Here is a 22,147-nt window from a genome sequence, read left to right as displayed (position 1 = left end):
CATTTTTTTGAGAAAAAACTTACAGATGTGTTCAATAGACTCACAGGAATTGTGTAAAGTGTCCCCCAGGGCTCGGTCCTAGGACCCCTTCTCTTCTCCCTCTACACTAAATCACTGGGTAACATTATCACGTCTCATGGCTTCTCATATCATTGTTATGCCGATGATACTCAACTCTTCCTCTCCTTCCCTTCCTCAGATATCCACGTCTCTGAGCGGATCTCGGCCTGTCTGTCCGACATCTCCGCCTGGATGACGACCAACCACCTCAAACTGAACCTAAGCAAAACAGAATTGCTCCACCTGCCGGCCAAATCCTCCCCCCTGACCGACCTTTCCATCACAGTCGAGAATGCAGCTGTGACCGCGTCCCCGACCGCCAAGAACCTTGGTGTTGTCCTCGACGACCAGTTGAACTTCTCTGCTCACATTGCAGCGACAACCAGAACCTGCAGATTCCTCCTGAGCAACGTCAGAAGGATCCGCCCCTTCCTGACAAAAGAAGCCACCCAACTCCTCATCCAATCAACAGTCATCTCCCGCCTCGACTACTGCAACGTAGGGCTGGGCGATTAATCGATTCTTCGATTAATTCGAATTAATGATCTAGGACGATTTTGAAAAAAAATTATCGAAAAAAGAATATATAAAAAAAAACGTTATATCTTTTTTTAGATTCATCTTTTATTTTACAAAAAGTGATGTTTGGTGAAAGTTAGATTTGCACTTTATTAATCCCAATAGGGCAATTCATTCTTGTTTGATGATCAAGGGCACGTTTTATTTGTTTTAAGTGAAGTTTGGTGAAAAAGCAATTATTGCACTATTAATCCCAATAGGGACATTTAATTCATCTTTGTTTGATCAAGAGTAACCTTTTATATATATATATAATATTTTTTTTAAGTGAAGATTGGTGAAAGTTAGGTTTGCACTTCAATCCCAATAGGGAAATTCATCTTGGTTTGATAATTTTTTTGTGTCAAATAAAAACAAAGGTTATTTGAATGATTTCCTAGGCGTTTCTAGTTTTCAAGAGAAAAAAATCTATTAAAATCGGAAATCGGATTAAAAAAAATGTATCTGAGATTTTATTTTTAGCCCATATCGCCCAGCCCTACTGCAACGCACTGCTCGCTGGCCTCCCGGCCACTGCCACCAAGCCTCTTCAACTCATTCAAAACGCAGCGGCCCGCCTGATCTCAAACCTACCGAAGTTGGCCCATGTCACCCCACTTCTTAGGGACCTGCACTGGCTCCCCATTGCTGCACATATCCGCTTCAAGGCCCTCGACCTAGCATACCGTGCGGCAAAGGGAACCGCTCCCGCCTACCTCCGGTCAATGGTCTCTAACTACACACCCTCAAGACCCCTACGCTCTGCATCTTCTGGCCGCCTCAGACCTACTCCTATCCAAGCTCCGGGAGGGTCATCAAAGAGAAGCCGCCTATTCTCAGTCCTTGCCCCACAATGGTGGAATGAACTTCCCACCCGTTAGGACAGCCGAATCCCGTCCAATCTTTCGCCGTCGACTAAAGATGCACTTCTTCAACCATTATCTGAAATAATGAAAAAAATATATAAATAATAATAATCTAACCCCAACTAACCTTACTGTCATGCACTTGTCCTAATAAACTAACGTACAGTGTAACACGCAACACTTTGATGAACATTGTTACTCAGCTGATAGAGTTGTACCCTTCCTGATGACTTGTCGTACAGAACTTGTAAGTCGCTTTGGATAAAAGCGTCAGCTAAATGACTAAATGTAAATGTAAATGTAAATGTATATGTATATGGTCCTAGGCCTTAGTAATAACTGGACTAGTATTACAGGGACCTCTAGTCATTAGTAATAATTGGACTAGTATTACCTGATCTCTAGTCATTAGTAATAACTGCACTAGTATTACCTGACCTCTAGTCATTAGTAATAACTGCACTAGTATTACCTGATCTCTAGTCATTAGTAATAACTGGACTAGTATTACCTGACCTCTAGTCATTAGTAATAACTGGACTAGTATTACAGGGACCTCTAGTCATTAGTAATAACTGGACTAGTATTACCTGACCTCTAGTCATTAGTAATAACTGGACTAGTATTACTGGACCTCTAGTCATTAGTAATAACTGGACTAGTATTACAGGGACCTCTAGTCATTAGTAATAACTGGACTAGTATTACCTGACCTCTAGTCATTAGTAATAACTGGACTAGTATTACCTGACCTCTAGTCATTAGTAATAACTGGACTAGTATTACCTGACCTCTAGTCATTAGTAATAACTGGACTAGTATTACCTGACCTCTAGTCATTAGTAATAACTGGACTAGTATTACAGGGACCTCTAGTCATTAGTAATAACTGGACTAGTATTACTGGACCTCTAGTCATTAGTAATAACTGGACTAGTATTACTGGACCCCTAGTCATTAGTAATAACTGGACTAGTATTACTGGACCTCTAGTCATTAGTAATAACTGGACTAGTATTACTGGACCTCTAGTCATTAGTAATAACTGGACTAGTATTACTGGACCTCTAGTCATTAGTAATAACTGGACTAGTATTACAGGGACCTCTAGTCATTAGTAATAACTGGACTAGTATTACTGGACCTCTAGTCATTAGTGATAACTGGACTAGTATTACCTGACCTCTAGTCATTAGTAATAACTGGACTAGTATTACCTGATCTCTAGTCATTAGTAATAACTGGACTAGTATTACAGGGACCTCTAGTCATTAATGATAACTGGACTAGTATTACCTGACCTCTAGTCATTAGTGATAACTGGACTAGTATTACAGGGACCTCTAGTCATTAGTAATAACTGGACTAGTATTACTGGACCTCTAGTCATTAGTAATAACTGGACTAGTATTACCTGACCTCTAGTCATTAGTAATAACTGGACTAGTATTACTGGACCTCTAGTCATTAGTAATAACTGGACTAGTATTACCTGACCTCTAGTCATTAGTAATAACTGGACTAGTATTACCTGACCTCTAGTCATTAGTAATAACTGGACTAGTATTACCTGACCTCTAGTCATTAGTAATAACTGGACTAGTATTACTGGACCTCTAGTCATTAGTAATAACTGGACTAGTATTACTGGACCTCTAGTCATTAGTAATAACTGGACTAGTATTACCTGATCTCTAGTCATTAGTAATAACTGGACTAGTATTACCTGATCTCTAGTCATTAGTGATAACTGGACTAGTATTACCTGACCTCTAGTCATTAGTGATAACTGGACTAGTATTACCTGACCTCTAGTCATTAGTGATAACTGGACTAGTATTACCTGACCTCTAGTCATTAGTAATAACTGTACTAGTATTACCTGATCTCTAGTCATTAGTGATAACTGCACTAGTATTACCTGACCTCTAGTCATTAGTAATAACTGCACTAGTATTACCTGATCTCTAGTCATTAGTAATAACTGGACTAGTATTACCTGACCTCTAGTCATTAGTAATAACTGGACTAGTATTACCTGATCTCTAGTCATTAGTAATAACTGGACTAGTATTACCTGACCTCTAGTCATTAGTAATAACTGCACTAGTATTACCTGACCTCTAGTCATTAGTAATAACTGCACTAGTATTACCTGACCTCTAGTCATTAGTAATAACTGGACTAGTATTACAGGGACCTCTAGTCATTAGTAGGGATGGGTACCTTTCACATTTGAACCGATACCGGTACCGGTACCTGTGAATCGATACTGGTACCCAACGGTACCTTTTTTCTGTACTTTAGTCTCAAGAAATTTAATTTACCTACCTCAGTCATAAAAAAAGAATCCAAACTTCAAATAACTACAATTTCTACAGTTTTCGCCTTGTCATTGCTCTGACTGCTTTGTTGTTGAATCAAGTCAAATCCTAGGTAAGCATATATTGTGCGCGCCGTGTGAACATTGACATGAAAAGAAAAAAGTTAAAAAAAATTAAAAAAAATTTAAAAAAAATTAATAAACGATTATTTTTTTAATTTTTAATTTAATTTTATTTATTTTTATTTTTTTTGGTTTCTCACTTGATTCGATACTCGGTAGTACCGACGTGTTTCGGTTCGGTACCTCAAAAGTACCAAATTCAGTACCCATCCCTAGTCATTAGTAATAACTGGACTAGTATTACCTGATCTCTAGTCATTAGTAATAACTGGACTAGTATTACCTGACCTCTAGTCATTAGTAATAACTGGACTAGTATTACAGGGACCTCAGATGAACTCAGTGGTACACAGGTTGAAGAAACATGGCTTGGATTCAAAACCAAATTCACAACAATACTCAACAACATGGCACCCCTAAGAACCACCAGGGTTAAAAATCGCGCTGAGCCATGGATGCACACTGAAATACTGGCCGCTATGAAAACCAGAGACAAAAGATGCTCTGAACTTCATAAAAGTCAGACAAAGCTTTCCAAAAGCTCAAACAGTGAACTCCAAGCCCACATGGTTGAACAAAAAAATCAAAGAAACAGACTAAGAAATGACGTAAACACCATGATAAAAACTGCAAAAAAGAATTTCATCAATGACAAAACTGAGGAAAACAAAAACAAACCATGTGAACTTTGGAAATTACTCAATAATCAACTAGGCTGCAGTAAAAAACTTAAAACCAGATTCTCAAACATAAACATAAAGACGGACAACACGCTCATCACAGACAAGCTGGATGTAGCCAATTACTTAAACATCTTCTTCACAAACATAGCCACAACACTGGTAAACAAACTACCCTCCCACTCAGGGCATTATGGGGTAGAACACATAGTAGCATACTACAAAAACCTAGGGGTCCGCAAAGACGACTTCAAACTAGAAATGGTAACAACCGATGAGGTACTCAAAAAACTGAGCGCCCTCCAACCTAACAAGGCCACTGGCCATGACAACATCCCCTCCAAATTCCTCAGAGACTCAGCAGCCACCATCACCCCAGTCATCACACACTACACATAATAAACCTCTCCATAAAACAGGGACACGTCCCCAAGGACTTCAAAATTGCGAGTGACCCCTCTGCACAAAAAGGGCAACAAATTAGACCCAGGCAACTACCGCCCTGTTTCTACTCTTACCTTATCTCGAAAGTCATGGAGAAAATAGTCTACGAACAGGTAGAAAAGTACCTGGCGGAAAAAAATCGAATCTACGAATTCCAATCTGGCTTCAGAACATCCTACTCCACTGACACATGCCTTCTCTATTTGAACGACCACATCAAACAAGAGGTGGACGCGGGCAAATACTGCGGCATGGTCATGCTGGACCTACAAAAGGCCTTCGACACTGTCAATCACTCCATTCTGATTGACAAGCTAAAAGCAATTGGTTTTGATAGTTTATCAGTGAGCTGGATGCAATCCTACCTGGAGGGGAGAGAACAGATGGTGGAGGTAAACGGTACTCTATCCCCCCCCCCCTCACAGTGAGCTGTGGTGTTCCACAAGGAAGCATACTAGGACCGCTACTGTTCCTAATTTATGCAAATGACATGTCGTTAGCTTGTGACTGCAACTTGTTCTTGTTCGCGGACGACTCAGCCCTGCTGGTCTCTGACAAGAACAAGTTACAGGTTGAAAAAACCCTCAGCTCGGAACTAGGCAGAATCTGCATATGGCTCGCTGATAACAAACTATCATTACACATGGGCAAAACAAAGTCCATTCTCTTCGGTTCAAATAACAAACTCAGCTAGACCGACGGCTTCTCAGTTACAGTGGGTGACAATATTGTCACAAGGAAAGACGAAATTACCTACCTGGGTTCCATCCTAGAGGCTAATCTTTCCTGTGACAAAATGGCATCCAATGTAATAAAAAAAGTCAACCAACGAACTCGATTCTTGTACCGGATCTCCTCTCTGGTAAACAAGAATACCCTGAAGACTCTGGCAAGAGCACTCATTCAAGGGTACTACGACTAAGCTTGCACCTCATGGTACCAAAGCACCTCAAAGGCGCTAAAAACTAAATTACAAACATCTCAAAACAAACTGGTCAGACTACAGCTTGACCTTACTCCTAGAACCCACCTCACCCCTGCACACTTTGACAACCTAGGATGGCTTAGAGTAGACGACAGAGTACAGCAACTTGCAATGGGCCTGGTCTACAAGATACACTACATGACCAAGGTACCCATGTACATGTCAAAATACTTCCCAAAGGTCAGTGAATACCACGATCACAACACCAGAGGGAGCTCCACAAATCATGTTAAACCCAGATTCGGCTCAAACAAGGGACTAAACACGTTTCGCAATTATGCCACATCAATGTGGAACGCCCTACCCAAAGCTGTAAAGGAATGTGAATCACTACCCACGTTCAAAACCACTTTCAAAGAACACCTACGGGAGACTGCAATTCGAAACTGGCCCCTGTAAATGTCCTAACCCAACCCCCTCCAATGTACAGTAAATGACCAAGTATGGTTTTGTCAATATTCCAATGTACAGTTTTGCTTGTACAGTTGTACAGTGTTCCCCACCCACCCCTCCTACCCACCCCCCCCCCCCCCCCCACCCCACCCACCCAACCACCTCCAATGTACAGCCCCCCCACCCACACAACACCTGATCTCTAGTCATTAGTAATAACTGCACTAGTATTACCTGACCTCTAGTCATTAGTAATAACTGGACTAGTATTACAGGGACCTCTAGTCATTAGTAATAACTGGACTAGTATTACAGGGACCTCTAGTCATTAGTAATAACTGGACTAGTATTACAGGGACCTCTAGTAATTTGTAATAATTGCAGATGATGATGTGATCTTAATCCCATGTGAATCTGAAATGTCCAAATTTCCGTAATTTGTAAAAAGAAAAAAAAGGAAAATGGAAAATTCCAGCACAAATAACCCACCATATTTCAACAAACATAGAGGTCATCTGATAACATTAGTCCCGTGCAAATCAGCATCTCAGTAATTTGGGGTCGTAATTTATTTTTGGTAGTAGTCAAATCAATACAAATGCTAGCCCCTTTCGTGACTGCGATGCAAGCCTCGCTTGAATATGCAGTCACTGGCTCCCACGTTACTAACCAGGTACCCAGCGTTCCATTAGGGTTTCATACACACACGCGGTGGGGTTTGAAAGCTCGACGTTGCTAATAAACATTTTAAATCATTTTTATGAACTGGTCAACACTGCTCAAAACGGCTGTATTTCCGTATTTGGCTGCCTGGTGCGCCATCACAGCGCATGCGCATCAGGCACCCAACGCCGGAAATACAGCAGTTTTGAGCAGTGTTGACCAGTTTATAAAAATGATTTAAAATGTTTATTAGCAATGCCAAGCTTTGAAACCCCGCCGCGTGTGTGTGTGTGAAACCCTAATGGAACGCTGGGTACCTTTTGAAATTTATATCTGATATATTTTGGACCCACCGTTCGCTTTTAAGCAGTGCTTGAGGCGCACATTAACATGGTTAGTAACGTGGGAGCCAGTGACTGCATATTCAAGCGAGGCTTGCATCGCAGTCACGAAAGGGGCTATACAAATGCATTTTCAGTGCAAATACCAAATCAATCTGTTTCACCACAGCATGGAGATCGATAGGCATAAGGCATACGGTTCCTTCTTAAAAAATATATTTCCATCCAAAGTAGGTGCACACACTGTAGCCTAACTGTTATCCAGTTCCTTATTTCACCAATAAGACATGCATGTTAGGATTCCCGCCAGGGTTCGAAAGTAAGGGGGGCTTGGGGCAAAATGCCCTCGAAAATTGACCAAATGCCCTCGAAAATCAGTTAAGGGGGGCAAGAAAAGCCCCAGTTTACTAATTATATATATATAATTATATATATGCTCTACAGTGCAAGCATTTCACTCGTATTTGCCCCTAATAATCATACCTGTCAACCATCCCGTTTTCCCCGGGATTGTACTGTATTTCAACCTTCCTTTCTGCCGTCATCCCGTTCAAATATTTTCCCGTATTTTTCCCGTATTTTTAACATTTTTGAAATGTTTACAAAATGGCTGCAATTCCCATCCGTGACGACAGGTGGCAGCAGTGTAGATTAGAATGTTAGCACAGGAAGTCAGACCGGAAGACGGTTGCGACCCGAAGAAGAAGAAGAACAGCGACCGGATAAAGGAGTGGTTTAGCACAAAATGTATTACATTCTACAACTACCTACCTACAAAAGGCAGAGAAGGGAAGGGATACCGGCAATGTGGGGTTGTTCCCGGAGAGCTCACTCTCGGCCGTGGTTTCTCAGTGTATACTGTATGGTGCTCTCCCTCAACATGCGAGTAGGGTGAGACAACACTATTCTGTAGTCCAAATAATACCCTACTTTATACTATATTATTGTCATTCGTTTAATGTAAAGTTAGTCTTACATTGGCACTGCTTTAACGTTGCATTTACCCATAATCCATTGCTGTATTAGACCCATGTGCCAGTATAAAATTCAATTACGTGCCCCCCTTCCCACGGTGTATATAGAAAGAGACAATAAACACAAAAGTTACATAGGACACAATATACAACACACAGGACTATGTACAATATAAACAGTGCCTACAATTAAATTAATGAATGAATTAAATAAGAGGTAAAAGAGAACTTAGTGTAAATATTCTTTAATTTGTGTCAACGTTATAAAAATACTATTGTATTCAACAAATTAACTATGATACACCACAATGTGCCCTTTCTATCTATTATAAATCTATGGCCTCGCGATTCCACAGCTGCGCAGTGCAGATATATAATATACATACGAGGGGGAGGAGACTACATTGGGAGGGGGCGGGGCCGGGGGGAAGGGGGCGGGGCGCGGGGCGAAATATCCCATTTTTTCAAATCCCAATGTTGACAGCTATGCTAATAATATGTGTGTGCGAACCGGAAAAATCATTTACTCGCAGTGTGCGAGTGAAGATTACAAACAGCTCCGCTGTTAATAGTTCAGAAACTACAAGTCCCACATTCCACAAGGCACATAAACGTCCAATCACAGTAGAGTTTCCTGCGGTGACTGGTTTCATGCGAGTGAAAGGAAATGAGAACACAGTACGCGCTGGAAAACAAAGTCAAGGTACCGGCATAGGCAAGTTATACATTCAGAATCAGACAACGCAAAAAATTCAGCCAGCCATGAAGCCCATTCATTTTTATTTTGAGCAAAAGAGAGACGAGGAGAAAGAGGAATCCGGCGAGGCAGCTAATGTTACTGAGGCGGATAACGTTAGCGAAGTTAGCATACGCACATACACGCACACTGTCTGACAGATAGAATCAGATTAGAGAGGGCTACCAGACAGGGATGTTGTCTCTCACCAACGCTCTTCGCCGTTTTCATAGAACCACTGGCGCAACTGATCAGACAGACCGAGGACATCAAGGGAGTAAGGATAAAGGGAACGGAATATAAACTAGGCCTATTTGCGGACGACGTGATAGTATACATGAGACAACCAGACAAGAGCTTCCCGGCACTGATGGATCTACTGAAGGAATATGGCCACTACTCAGGATACAAACAAAACGTGACAAAGACACAGACCTTAGCATGGAACTATACCCCAATGACGGAAATTAGGGAACAGTACGGGATAAGATGGGACATGGACAAGATTAAATACTTAGGGGTGAACATCACGAGAGGGGTGGGGAAACTGTTTGAGGCGAACTATACACAGATAAATCAGAACATCAAGAGAGACTTAGAGAGATGGACAGTAATGCCCTTGGACTTCAATTCAAGAATAGAGGTCATTAAAATGAACATACTATCAAGGTTACTGTACCTGTTCCAGTCACTACCGATACAAATACCACAGAATCAATTCAGGGAGTGGGACAGACTGATATCGAGGTTCATATGGGCGGGGAGAAGACCACGGGTCAGATATAAAACACTACAACTACCAAAGGAAGAGGGAGGGATGGCAGTACCCAGCCTACAAGATTATTATTATGCAGCGCAACTGAGAGCAGTGACGTGCTGGTGTAACGACAAATATGAGGCAAGATGGAAAGACATTGAAAAAGAAGGGGAGGGATACAAGGTACAAGCTCTGGAGGGAGATAGGGAACTGTTCAAAGAAAAAGAGGGACTGTTAGATCCTATCACCAAATGCACCTTGACCATATGGAACAGAGTAGTAAAAACACACAAATTAGAGAAGCAGTCAGGGGTTCTGAGATGGATAGCACATGACAAGAGATTCAAACCAGGGAGGCTGGACCATGGATTCAGAAGGTGGGAGAGGGGGGGGGGGGGGCAACAGCGATATGCAAAATGATAGAGAAGGGGGAAATGCAAGCACTACAAAAATTAAAGGAGAAATTTGGACTAGAAAACAAGGATCACTTCAGATATCTACAGATTAGAGATTACTATAATAAAGAAATAAGAGGGGACAAGGAAGAAGAACAGAATGGAATAATTAGGATGATAGTAAGGGCATACGAAGGAGGGAAAGGAAGGGTAATATCAGCACTGTACCGGGCTATAATGACCAGCAAGGGACACACGACTAGGGCTGTCTTAAATACTTCGAAGCTTCGTTCGATGGCACAAGCTTCGAACATTAAAAAAAAAATCGAAGTTTAAAAAAAAAATTAAATTTTTTTTTTATTTTTTCAAAAAAGAAATTTCTGTTTTTTTTTTTCTTCGATTTGTGTGTGTGTGTGTGTGTGTGTGTGTGTGTGTGTGTGTGTGTGTGTGTGTGTGTGTGAACTACCCATCCCAGTTAGGACAGCCGAATCCCGTCCAATCTTTCGCCGTCGACTAAAGACTCACTTCGTCAACCATTATCTGAAATGATAAAAAAAAAAAAAAAAAAAAATCTAACCGTGACTAACCTTACTGTCATGCACTTGTCTAATAAACTAACCTACACTGTAACACGCAACACTTTGATGAACATTGTTACTCAGCTGATAGAGTTGTACCCTTCTTGCTGTCTTGTCGTACAGAACTTGTAAGTCGCTTTGGATAAAAGCGTCAGCTAAATGACTAAATGTAAGTGTGTGTGTGTGTGTGTGTGTGTGTGTGTGTGTGTGTGTGTGTGTGTGTGTGTGTGTGTGTGTGTGTGTGTGTGTGTGTGTGTGTGTGTGTGTGTGTGTGTGTGTGTGTGTGTGTGTGTGTGTGTGTGTGTGTGTGTGTGTGTGTGTGTGTGTGTGTGTGTGTGTGTGTGTGTGTGTGTGTGTGTGAACTACCCATCCCAGTTAGGACAGCCGAATCCCGTCCAATCTTTCGCCGTCGACTAAAGACTCACTTCTTCAACCATTATCTGAAATGATAAAAAAAAAAAAAATCTAACTGTGACTAACCTTACTGTCATGCACTTGTCTAATAAACTAACCTACACTGTAACACGCAACACTTTGATGAACATTGTTACTCAGCTGATAGAGTTGTACCCTTCTTGCTGTCTTGTCGTACAGAACTTGTAAGTCGCTTTGGATAAAAGCGTCAGCTAAATGACTAAATGTAAGTGTGTGTGTGTGTGTGTGTGTGTGCGCGCGCCTTGTAGAATTCCACACATAAGAAAGAAAGATACTGGGATGAATAAACAAAATAGGAAATAAAATGTAGAAATCCATGCAATACATAAATAAATATGAATCTCCATATATGAAATATAACATTTAGATAAGGTGCTACTGAGATGTTTTGGTGAGTTCTTTGTTTTTTTGTGGAAGTTGCCCTTCTTAAAAATGCATGAACATTCACTGATAATTGGTCTGTAGTGGAGTCTACAAGGTCTACATTGCCGGACCATGTAGAATCCGGACCTTGTAGACTGACATAATTCTGTGCATAGTTTAGTCTACACAGGCCATATTTCAAATAATCTTACTTCATTCATCTTAAACATTCTTGATTTGGGGGATTGGTAGTTCCCATGAAATCTGAAGTTGTTCAAACGACAACAGCGATCCACCTTGAATTAAATCACACAGCCGAGTGAAACCTTGTTGGATGCGTCACAGTCACGAAAGGGGCTACTTAATTAATTAATCCAACCCACTTTATTTATAGAGCACATTTAAAAAAACAAAGTTTACGAAAGTGCTGTACAAGTCCCACAACATAAGATAAAAAAAAAAAAAAAAAAAATTCGAAGCTTCGAATTAAAATCGAAGCTCGGCCCCGAAGCTTCGATTTCCAAAAAAAGCTTTGAAGGTCAGCCCTACACACGACCGATTATATAAGGGAGAAATGGGAGAGAGAACTAGAGATAGGAATAACAGGGAAGGAATGGGGGAACATATGCGAGGTGCAACATTCAACAACAGGATCGAGGATATGGAAAGAGTTTGGATGGAAAAACATAATCAGATTCTTTATAACCCCAGAGCTGAAGGGAAAATATGCACCAACACAAAGAGCATGCTGGAGGATGTGTGGGAAGGAGGGGGCAAATCACACGCACATATTCTGGGGATGTCAGAAGCTGAAGGGATATTGGGAGGAGATAGGGGAGGCAATGATCAGAATATTAGGATACGGGTTACCACAAACAGGACTGGTGCTTTACTTAGGAGACATGACACACGAGGGAATACAAGGGGGGGACAAATATTTAATAAAGATAATGTTGATAGCGGCCAGAAAAGCAATAACAAGACTGTGGTACAAAGAAGACCCACCGACAATAGCACAATGGGTAGGAATAGTGGAGGAGATACAGGATATGGAGAGGATAACACACATGCTGAGGTTACAGGAAGAGAAATTTGGAGAAAGATGGGGAAAGTGGGATGATTACAAGGGGAACGAAAACGACATCACAGAGGAAGAACCAAATGCATCACAAGAGGGCGAAGGGTAAAGGAGGAAAGAGGTTCAAGGAGGGTCTCTGAACCCATGTCACACACTTTTGACTTAGTTAGTATTTTCTGATTTTCTTTTTCTTTTTTTGGGTATTACAATTGTATTACATTTTTTGTACTTTATTATTTATGTCTGTTTAACAATGTTGTATTAATAATCAAGGAAGATGTGGTTTGTAAATGGGTGAATCAAAAGGCAAAGAGAAATTTAGTATAAAAGAAATAGAAAGGGCGAAGGATAAGAGAAGAAAGAAATTCAAGGAGGGTCACTGGACCCATACCATACATATTTACCTTAGTCAGTATCTAATCCTTTTGAGTAGGTATTAAATTTGTCTATACCTGTTCAAGGGCGGTATACAATCAGTCTTTGTATTAAGTGCCTGGAAAAACAATAGTGGAAACATATAACCAACAATGCTATTCATGTAACCATTTATGTTCACTGCAATCTTTCATATTGTGTTATGGGATCCATTTTTGTGTAAATGTTGTTTGTCTATAAATGTTAATAAAAATTTAAGTTTAAAAAAAAATAAAAAAATCTATTATTTGGGAAACAGAAAATACTCTGTTACACTATAACCACTTGTAGGGCTGGGCGATATGGCCAAAAATGATATCGCGATAACGATATCGATAACAATATCATATCACGCGATATCCATAATTATTAAAAATATATATATATATTTAATTTTTTTTAAACAACAGATGTATGTTTATTTTGCAGCAATTCTTTGTCATTGCCGCCATCTTTAGTGTTACAGCCCCTCACACTCCATTTCTCAGGCTGCAGCTGGTTTGAAAGCGAAAGTAAACAGGCTTCTCTGCTGGCTGTGGTACCAGGGGAGTTGAACAGTTCTGGCTCTGCTAGTTTCTTTTCTATCTTTTGGCGCTTTTTTGGTGGACAAACCACCACACATGTGCACCGTGACTCGTGATAGCACACATAGCCTACTGTGTACAGACGGTTTCAAACTGTATTTTACATTAGAAAGCAAACAAAATAAATGGACAAGAGAAAAAGAAATCTCAATTTGGTCAGTATTGTCATTTGGATAAGCAAAGCCATTACTTTAAGTTGCAGGCAAGAAAGACAAGTCTGTCCACTGTCTCTGGGTTTAACAACAAAATAGAAATCGATTTTTTTCCTGATATCGATTATTAAAATATATTGCGATAATTATCGTTATCGTTATATCGCCCAGCCCTAACAACTTGAATGTGTAAACAGAACACCATGTCTTATGCCTCACCATAGTGTGAACAATATGTATATATATATATCATCTTATATATCTTTACATATTGTTTTCAAAGGCATTTATTTTGGTCTCATGAGTGTTTTACAAAGGTGTGAGAGAGAGAGAGAGAGAGAGAGAGAGAGAGAGAGAGAGAGAGAGAGAGAGAGAGAGAGAGAGAGAGAGAGAGAGAGAGAGAGAGAGAGAGAGAGAGAGCGATATAGACAGGCAAATGATCAACCATATATCCTTTGCTATTTTAAGCTTGTTCTGGAAGAAATTACTGTGAGTGTCAACCTTTAGTAAAGTCCTGTCTTTAGTTATCCTAAATAAATCTTATACAATTGATATCTTAATTATAACTTATTAACCTTAGTTGTATAGTGCATAATGAAACGTTTGTCAATCTGTATTGTTCTAGAGAAAGAATGGGCATTCATTCAAGTCAAAGTTAATTTATCATGGATGATTCCATCATTCCAAGCTGTGAGAGAGAGAGAGAGAGAGAGAGAGAGAGAGAGAGAGAGAGAGAGAGAGAGAGAGAGAGAGAGAGAGAGAGAGAGACACACACAGACAGAGAGAGAGAGACCTGGAAAGCGAACAGGCTCTTGGAATGGGTGTCTGGGAGGAAGTGGGGGGTCTTTCGATGTTGATTAAACGGCAAGCAACTAATGTCATGAGTGCAAAATTAAAGGACAATAAATCTAATCTAACTGAAATTGTGTAGCAATTTTATAAGTGTGCAGTATCATAACTACATCTTTGATGTTTATAGCAAACCAACCCGTTTGTAAATCCGTCAATATTTCAGCGAGTTATGAGTATTTTTGTCTGTGCAGCTCACTCACTCTCACTCAAGGCTGACCTGGGCAAGATGGCGGCGGTTCAGTGATGTGGTGACTCCGCCTTAAGCTATCTAGTGTTCTATATATATCTATGGGTGTGTGGGCCGGTGCATGGGCTAGTGCGTCTGAATGTCCCGGGCTGAATTTGTGTCCCAGTCCGCCCCTGGTTGTAGCTGTAACAGAATAATTGTATTAACTATTAATTAACTATTATTCAATAGCGTTTCAATTATAATGAATTAAATAATTGTATAAAGAATTTTCCATGTTCTGTCATCTAATAATATATTCCATTGCCTTTCCTATCTGTATCAAAGTCAAAATGTTGGTATCGTGACAAGACTACAACATACAAAAGCAGCTTGACAACTGATATCCTTTGCATCTAGTAGGCATGGGCCAATTTGTGACTTTGGTGGTATGTGCTATTTGCACAGATGTTTAGCCCTTAGTATGCACACGCACAGTATAATATGCATGTAATAAATAGTTTGTTAATAAACTCTGTTACTTGAACAATTTTCATTGTGCTCCTAAATTTATTTGTCTGCTCCTAAATCTTTATTTAGATTTTATTTATAAAAAAATTATTTAGGAGCACATGTGCTCCTTGGGAAAAAGGTTAGCGTAGAGCCCTATATATGGAGACATTAACATTACGTTATCAAACATAGGGACGAAGACTGTAAAAAAAAGTGTCGACAATGTTTTATAATATTTTATTTTTATACATTTTTTTTCTCCTTTTTCCGATTTCTCCCATCCCACTGTTAGTCGTTATGCCAATTCCCAACCCCCTTCCTGGTTGTTGCGCACTCCCCCCTACTGTTGGTCCGGGAGGCCGGAGACTGTCACATGCTTTCCTCCGACGCATGTGCAGCCAGCCGGCAGCCAGCCTGGCAGCGCAGATTCGGGAGAGTATAACGTGTGGAAGGTCACACTACCTCCCTCCAGATCCTACCCTCGCTGTGCAGGCGCCCCGACCGAACTGTAGGGGTCGCTGTCCACAACGCCCAGGACCCACCCATCAGCTTTCCCACCCCTAACACTGCCAATTGTGTTAGTATGAACGACCAGCCAAGCTGATAGCAATTATAATATTTGTTAATTTTCATTAAAAAAATGCGGTGCCCCCGAAATAAAAAAAAAAAGCCCCCAAAAATCAATTAAGGGGGGCAAAAAAAGCCCTGGAATTTTTTTTTTTATTTCTAACCCTTCCCGCCATTAACCTTGACCAAGGTACTAGCGTTACAACTGGAGTCCCTGGGCCGCCGCACTATAAATACTGTAGTTAGCATGTTGGCTATGCCTCTGAGAAACTAAACTTTCCCTGGAGTCTATTTGATATGAGGAGTTGTTAAGCTGTAGACCTAATAGCTTCCCAGGTGGCTATGCTTCAGTTTAGCTCACTTGGAGTCAAAATGCTGCTAAAAAGATATTGATACACTTGACTTGAGTATTGCAATATTATGTTTTTTCATTGAAGGATGCCATCTTGGTAATGTCAGAGGAGAGCATGTCCACTCTGCATAATTAACACCACTTCATGACAGATGCATATGAAGGTGTGTTCTATAAACTATGACATCTTTCCTAAAATAGTTTTTTGGGAAAAAAAGGAATCGCAACATATCGCCTTCTTGCTTACAGTATTGCAATATATGGAATTGTGGCCCATGTATTGTGAGTATTGTAGCGCCAAATGATTGCCAGTACATAGCCCTAGCTGCTAGCATTGAATAATGTCTAATTTACTGGAGATTTTGTAACACTGATAAAAAAAAAGTTGTAACCCTCATAATTGGGCTGAAACTTTTCCAGCAATAGGACACAGGCTAAAACTTCAAGCAGAAATGTCCGTAAATGGTCTTTTTCCAGTACTGATGAGTACATGAGTTATTAATGTGTTACTTCGGACTGTGTGGAAAGTACTGACAGCTCTGCTAGTGCCCATATATGGTCAGCATATCCTTCAGAGGAGAGCAACCATTAAATCTGCTAATCAAAACAAAATAAAAGCCTGATCTGTGTTATGGGCTAAACCTAGGCATTTCAGCCAAGGTCTTCTTTCTAGAATACCCAGCTAGTCTGCTGGAGAGTTAGCCTATAGCCTACAACACAACACTTTGTCAATCATCAATTACAGGTGTTTAACTGTCTTTCCATTTTGGTTGTGTACTCCATTAGGCAACAGAGAGCTGCCGGTAGGAAGACGTAGGCTCTGACCATTAAATATGGATGATGCACTAAGGGCCAGTTCTTCATGATTAATTCATAAGCAGAGGGAGTGTATAATTGAACTGGAGTCAATGCCACAGAGGGCTCATAAATATACACAATTATCATTGTAATTATCTTCAGCAACAGGTGTTTGCCTACAACAATGTGCAATGCTTGTTCAGTCATCCATTGCAATGGGCCATTGCTAGTGGGCAGACTGGGTGGATTCTAATTGACCTTCAATCTAGTCAGTCCTGCTCTCCAGCAGACATCTCCACTGGCATGGCTAACACCCTGCAATACTGCACCTCACTCACTTTTGTGTGTGTGTGTGTGTGTGTGTGTGTGTGTGTGTGTGTGTGTGTGTGTGTGTGTGTGTGTGTGTGTGTGTGTGTGTGTGTGTGTGTGTGTGTGTGTGTGTGTGAGAGAGAGACAGAATATGTGCGTGTGTGTGTGTGAGAGAGAGACAGAATATGTGCGTGTGTGTGTGTGTGTGAGAGAGAGACAGAATGTGTGTGTGTGTGTGTGTGTGTGTGTGTGTGTGTGTGTGTGTGTGTGTGTGTGTGTGTGTGTGTGTGTGTGTGTGTGTGTGTGTGTGTGTGAGTGTGTGTGTGTGTGTGTGTGTGTGTGTGTGTGTGTGTGTGTGTGTGTGTGTGATGTGTATGTTGTAGGGCATCCCCCTCCCTGGTGACGTCTTTATCTCCACCTCTCCTGTGTCACTCTCCATCTGTCCTTGGGTGTCAGCTCTCCTCTCACTGATAATCTGTCACTGGCTTCTCCAGAGCTGCATCATTAGATTTCAGCCTACTGCTAACTCACTCTGTGTCTGGAGCAGATATCCTAGAGACAGGCTTGGCCTAACAATGACAGAACCGATATTGTGCGACGTGCGTCAGACACAGTTTCCGGCACAGCAATTTTACTGTGCCAGAGAGGACAGATAGCTAATGCACACGCTACCAACAAGAAATGCTGTCGTGAGGGAATGAGCATGTTCCTGCCAGGTTAATGGCGCACTAAGTGCAATAAGCAGAGAACCGGTCAGGATATTACAAGAATTACTGGATGCTCATTACTGAGCATCCTGGAGATGATGAATGGAGTGGACCACACGTGTACAGTCCGTCGTGGCCACTGAAATGTGTTCTCCTGTGCCATACAGAATCAGAATCATGGCAACAGCCGGCAGTGACTAGACCTTTTCTTCAGGTCTAATGAGCAAAGCCCACTACGAGCAGCAGGGAGCCTGTACAGTGGCCCAGCAGCTATTATCTCTTTTATAACACAGTCGTTAGCGCTCACGTCAAGCGTGCCCTCTCTCCTGACTCAAGCCGAGAGAATCTGACACACGATGTCAATAGCTGTCAGTCAAATTAAAGGGACAATAGGTTGATATTAGACCAACTGCCAAGTTGAGGGAAGCTGGCCTTTACAGGAAAAGAAACAAGAGGAATTCCGGTTCAGTGACATTCCGTAGGTATGGAAACATGCTGAGAATTATATGGTATTATTAAGCACTCTGTAAGTGCAGGCAAGTGCTGAGGATCATCCTGTACTACTAAGCACTTGGAAAGTTGCCCACTCCTACTGCATGTTGTGCCTACTACAAAAACAAAAGACAACGCTGACAGCCACAGACGCTGTCGCAGCAGTAGAAGCAATTTACTTACAAGGGCAACAATCAATTCTATTGAGAAAACCGGTTGTGCAGATTTGCGGCCTTGGTGTCTTTAAAGGAACACGCCAACATTTTGGGAAATTAGCTTATCGTCTTCTCCAGAGAGAGACAATAAGATAGATACCAGTTTCCTCTCTGTGCGTTGGCCGGTTAGCCTAGGCATTGTCCAACTAACACCTCTCCCGAAGGCTAACCGGTCATGTCCGCTTCCATTCATTGTGCTAAGCTAGGCTACCATGCAGCCAGATAGCTTTCTACTGAACGCACAGAGAGGAAACTGGTATCTATCTTCTTGTCTCTCTCTGGAGAAGAGAAATTGGCTAATTTCCCAAAATGTTAGCACGTTCCTTTAAATATGATGCGGCCGCCAGAAAACGAGGGAGAGATGTGTGCTGAGTTATAGGGTGGCCCGGAGGGGACATACAGTACTCTGGGGGCTAAAAAGGTGAAGGCCAACAGGATGTGGGGGGACGGCAGGGGAAAGAACAACAGGCGATAAAGAGAGGGAAGTTCTCCTTTAAACAAGAGCTTATTTGCCAGTGTCCCCAGGGCAAGGAGGTCCCATGGAAGCCACATACCGGACAGAGTTATCACAGTACATCAAACACATTCAACCCCATCGCTCTCTCTCTCTCTCACACCCTCACAGGCTCTCTCACACCCTCACAGGCTCTCTCTCTCTCTCACACACACACACACACACACACACACACACACACACACACACACACACACACACACACACACACACACACACACACACACACACACACACACACACACTACAACACAAATATACACAGTCACAACCCACAGATCCTTTCTCTCTCTCATGCACGCACGCACACACACACACAAACACACGCGCACACATACATAAGCAAGCTAATATACACACCCTATAGAACCACAGTCACAATCCACAGACCAAAAGTATACAACCACTCTCTTTCTCTCTCACACACACATACACACACGCACACGCATGCAAAGCATGCATGCAAACGCACACACGCACCCAAACCCCTTTCAAAAAAAGAATGTCAAAAGGAATTTCCTGACACCGGCCAAATGACCAAAACGACTGCCCGTGTGGGCAAATACGGTAAACCACATGGAGCATAAGAGTTAGACAAGATGAGACAACATGTGATCAACAGCCAAGATAGTGGAATCTTGGCTTTGGCAGCAATGGGAACTCTGTGTACAATCAGTATGTAGCTTAGATCATCATGTTCACTTGTGGGAATCATTGTCCATTCATGCTCCTAGTTGGTTAGGCTACATGAGAACTGAACATGGACATGTGACGATGTGCTGTACCCCACCCCGCCACCACCGCCCCCCACCCCACCCCTCGCATCCCCGGGTTTCTATAGGAGCCTGCATGGGTGGAACACCTGCAAGCCGGCAAAGAGTCGCGTTTAATCATTTCTGAAATGCACAGCGAAAATCATCATGACACGTTCACTTCAGCACTGCTAAAAGTTGTGATTCTCTGCTCAAATCAAATGAAGCCCCAAAATGATCTTCGCTCCAAAGGTTTCCCTTCTTTGCACTCAAAGGTTTGGAGACCTACAAAACTAAAAACGAAATAAACAAAGTTCTCTACATCATTTACACTCATCATCGTGGAGTATACACAGATCCACACAGTGTCTCCTCTCTGTCTCCTGCTCTCTCTCTCTGTGTCTGAACTCCAAACATAACAAACACGCTGCTACATCGCACCCTTCTCTCTCTCACTCTCTCTCTCACTCCCGCACTTTTTTTCATCCCTCACTTCATGGGCATACACACATTAATCCCCTGGGAGCGAATGGCCCGCTGTAGAATTAGTTGGCCAGACAAAGCAGGAGCCAGGGGACTGTGTTCGTGTGTGTGTCTGTGTGTGCATGCATGTGCGTGTGTGTGTGGGGGGGGGGTAGACAGTGTTTTGGGATGGAGGGAGACATGTAGATGAAAAGTGTGAATAAAAAGGGGGTGGGGGGACAGGAAGGGGTTGTAGTTGGTTGGTCAGAGTGGACATCAAGGTTTCAAACTGGGAGCAGAGAGAGAGAGAGAGAGAGAGAGAGAGAGAGAGAGAGAGAGAGAGAGAGAGAGAGAGAGAGAGAGAGAGAGAGAGAGAGAGAGAGAGAGAGAGAGAGAGAGAGAGGAGAGAGAGAGAGAGAGAGAGAGAGAGAGAGAGAGAGAGAGAGAGAGAGAGGGGGGGGGCTGGCTAGTAGAAAGGGTGGGAAAAATTGTGTGTGTGAAAGGGAACAAGAGAGAGATAAAGAGAGGGGGGAGGCACAGACAAAAAGGGGGTTGGGGGGGATTTCGCCTGATAAAATATGTGCCAGTGTTTGTGTGAATGAAAGCAGTGACTATAGCTAAATTTCTGCTTGAACAAAAAACAACTACAGTTGTGCATGACGGAGGGACAAGGGGGAGAAGAATGGGGGAGTAGGGAAATATATCTAGGTAGCTGGAATAGTTTGGAACAAGCGAGGTGATTACATTAGCATAGTAATAGCATCTGTGAGTGTGCGTCTGGCGGCACTGGACGGTCCCTGTTAAAAGCCTGCTCCTTAGACCCTCTTGATTAATCATGCAGGCACTGGTCACCAGTCAGACAGACACTGGTGCCACACCGGCTGCACTGTAGGCCGCAGGAAAGGTACAAGCTGCAGGGACACTCTGGCTTCTTGTTACATCCTTAGCTTTCAGCTACAGTATCGCTTTCTTCCGCTCAGAACTCATATCGGCACAGCAGCGTCGTCAATGGAAAAACACAGGTGCGCTAATTAGAGGATTTACTTAATTGTTATTCCATCACGTAGGCTAAATCCCGTCCGGCGGTGCCTGGCTATAACAGCAACTTTTCCATGCATGATGAATGCCATAGTGTGAGTTACCCCCTCTCTCCCCATTTAACGCTGGTCCCACAGAGATTAAAGACATGAGATGAGGAGCCCGGGTGATGTGGAGAGACGGGGCAGCGTCAGTGCATGGTCTCAGAGGCGCAGGCCAAAATTCTAATGAGCCCCCCCACACGTCATTCAATAACAATTCTGGAGTTAACAGGTCACGAACACTTGAGCCATGCGGCCCCGGTCGTTCACAGCGGATACGCTTGACGAACTCGAACGTGTCTTTCGGGTAAATCCCTCCCAGGGTGTTTCAGGTGGCAGGTCCTTCCCATTAGGAGTCCAAGGCTGAAAAACACAACAAGAAATGTTGTCCAATCCAGGTCAAGCATGGGAGACTGGAGTTCAAAGAAGACTTGTCCAACCCATGGGGACATTAACCAGTATTTGCG

The sequence above is a fragment of the Notolepis coatsorum genome (assembly GCF_963971535.1).
Source record: "Notolepis coatsorum genome assembly, chromosome: 17".
NCBI lineage: Eukaryota > Metazoa > Chordata > Actinopteri > Aulopiformes > Paralepididae > Notolepis > Notolepis coatsorum.
This window is presented reverse-complemented; position numbering follows the sequence as displayed.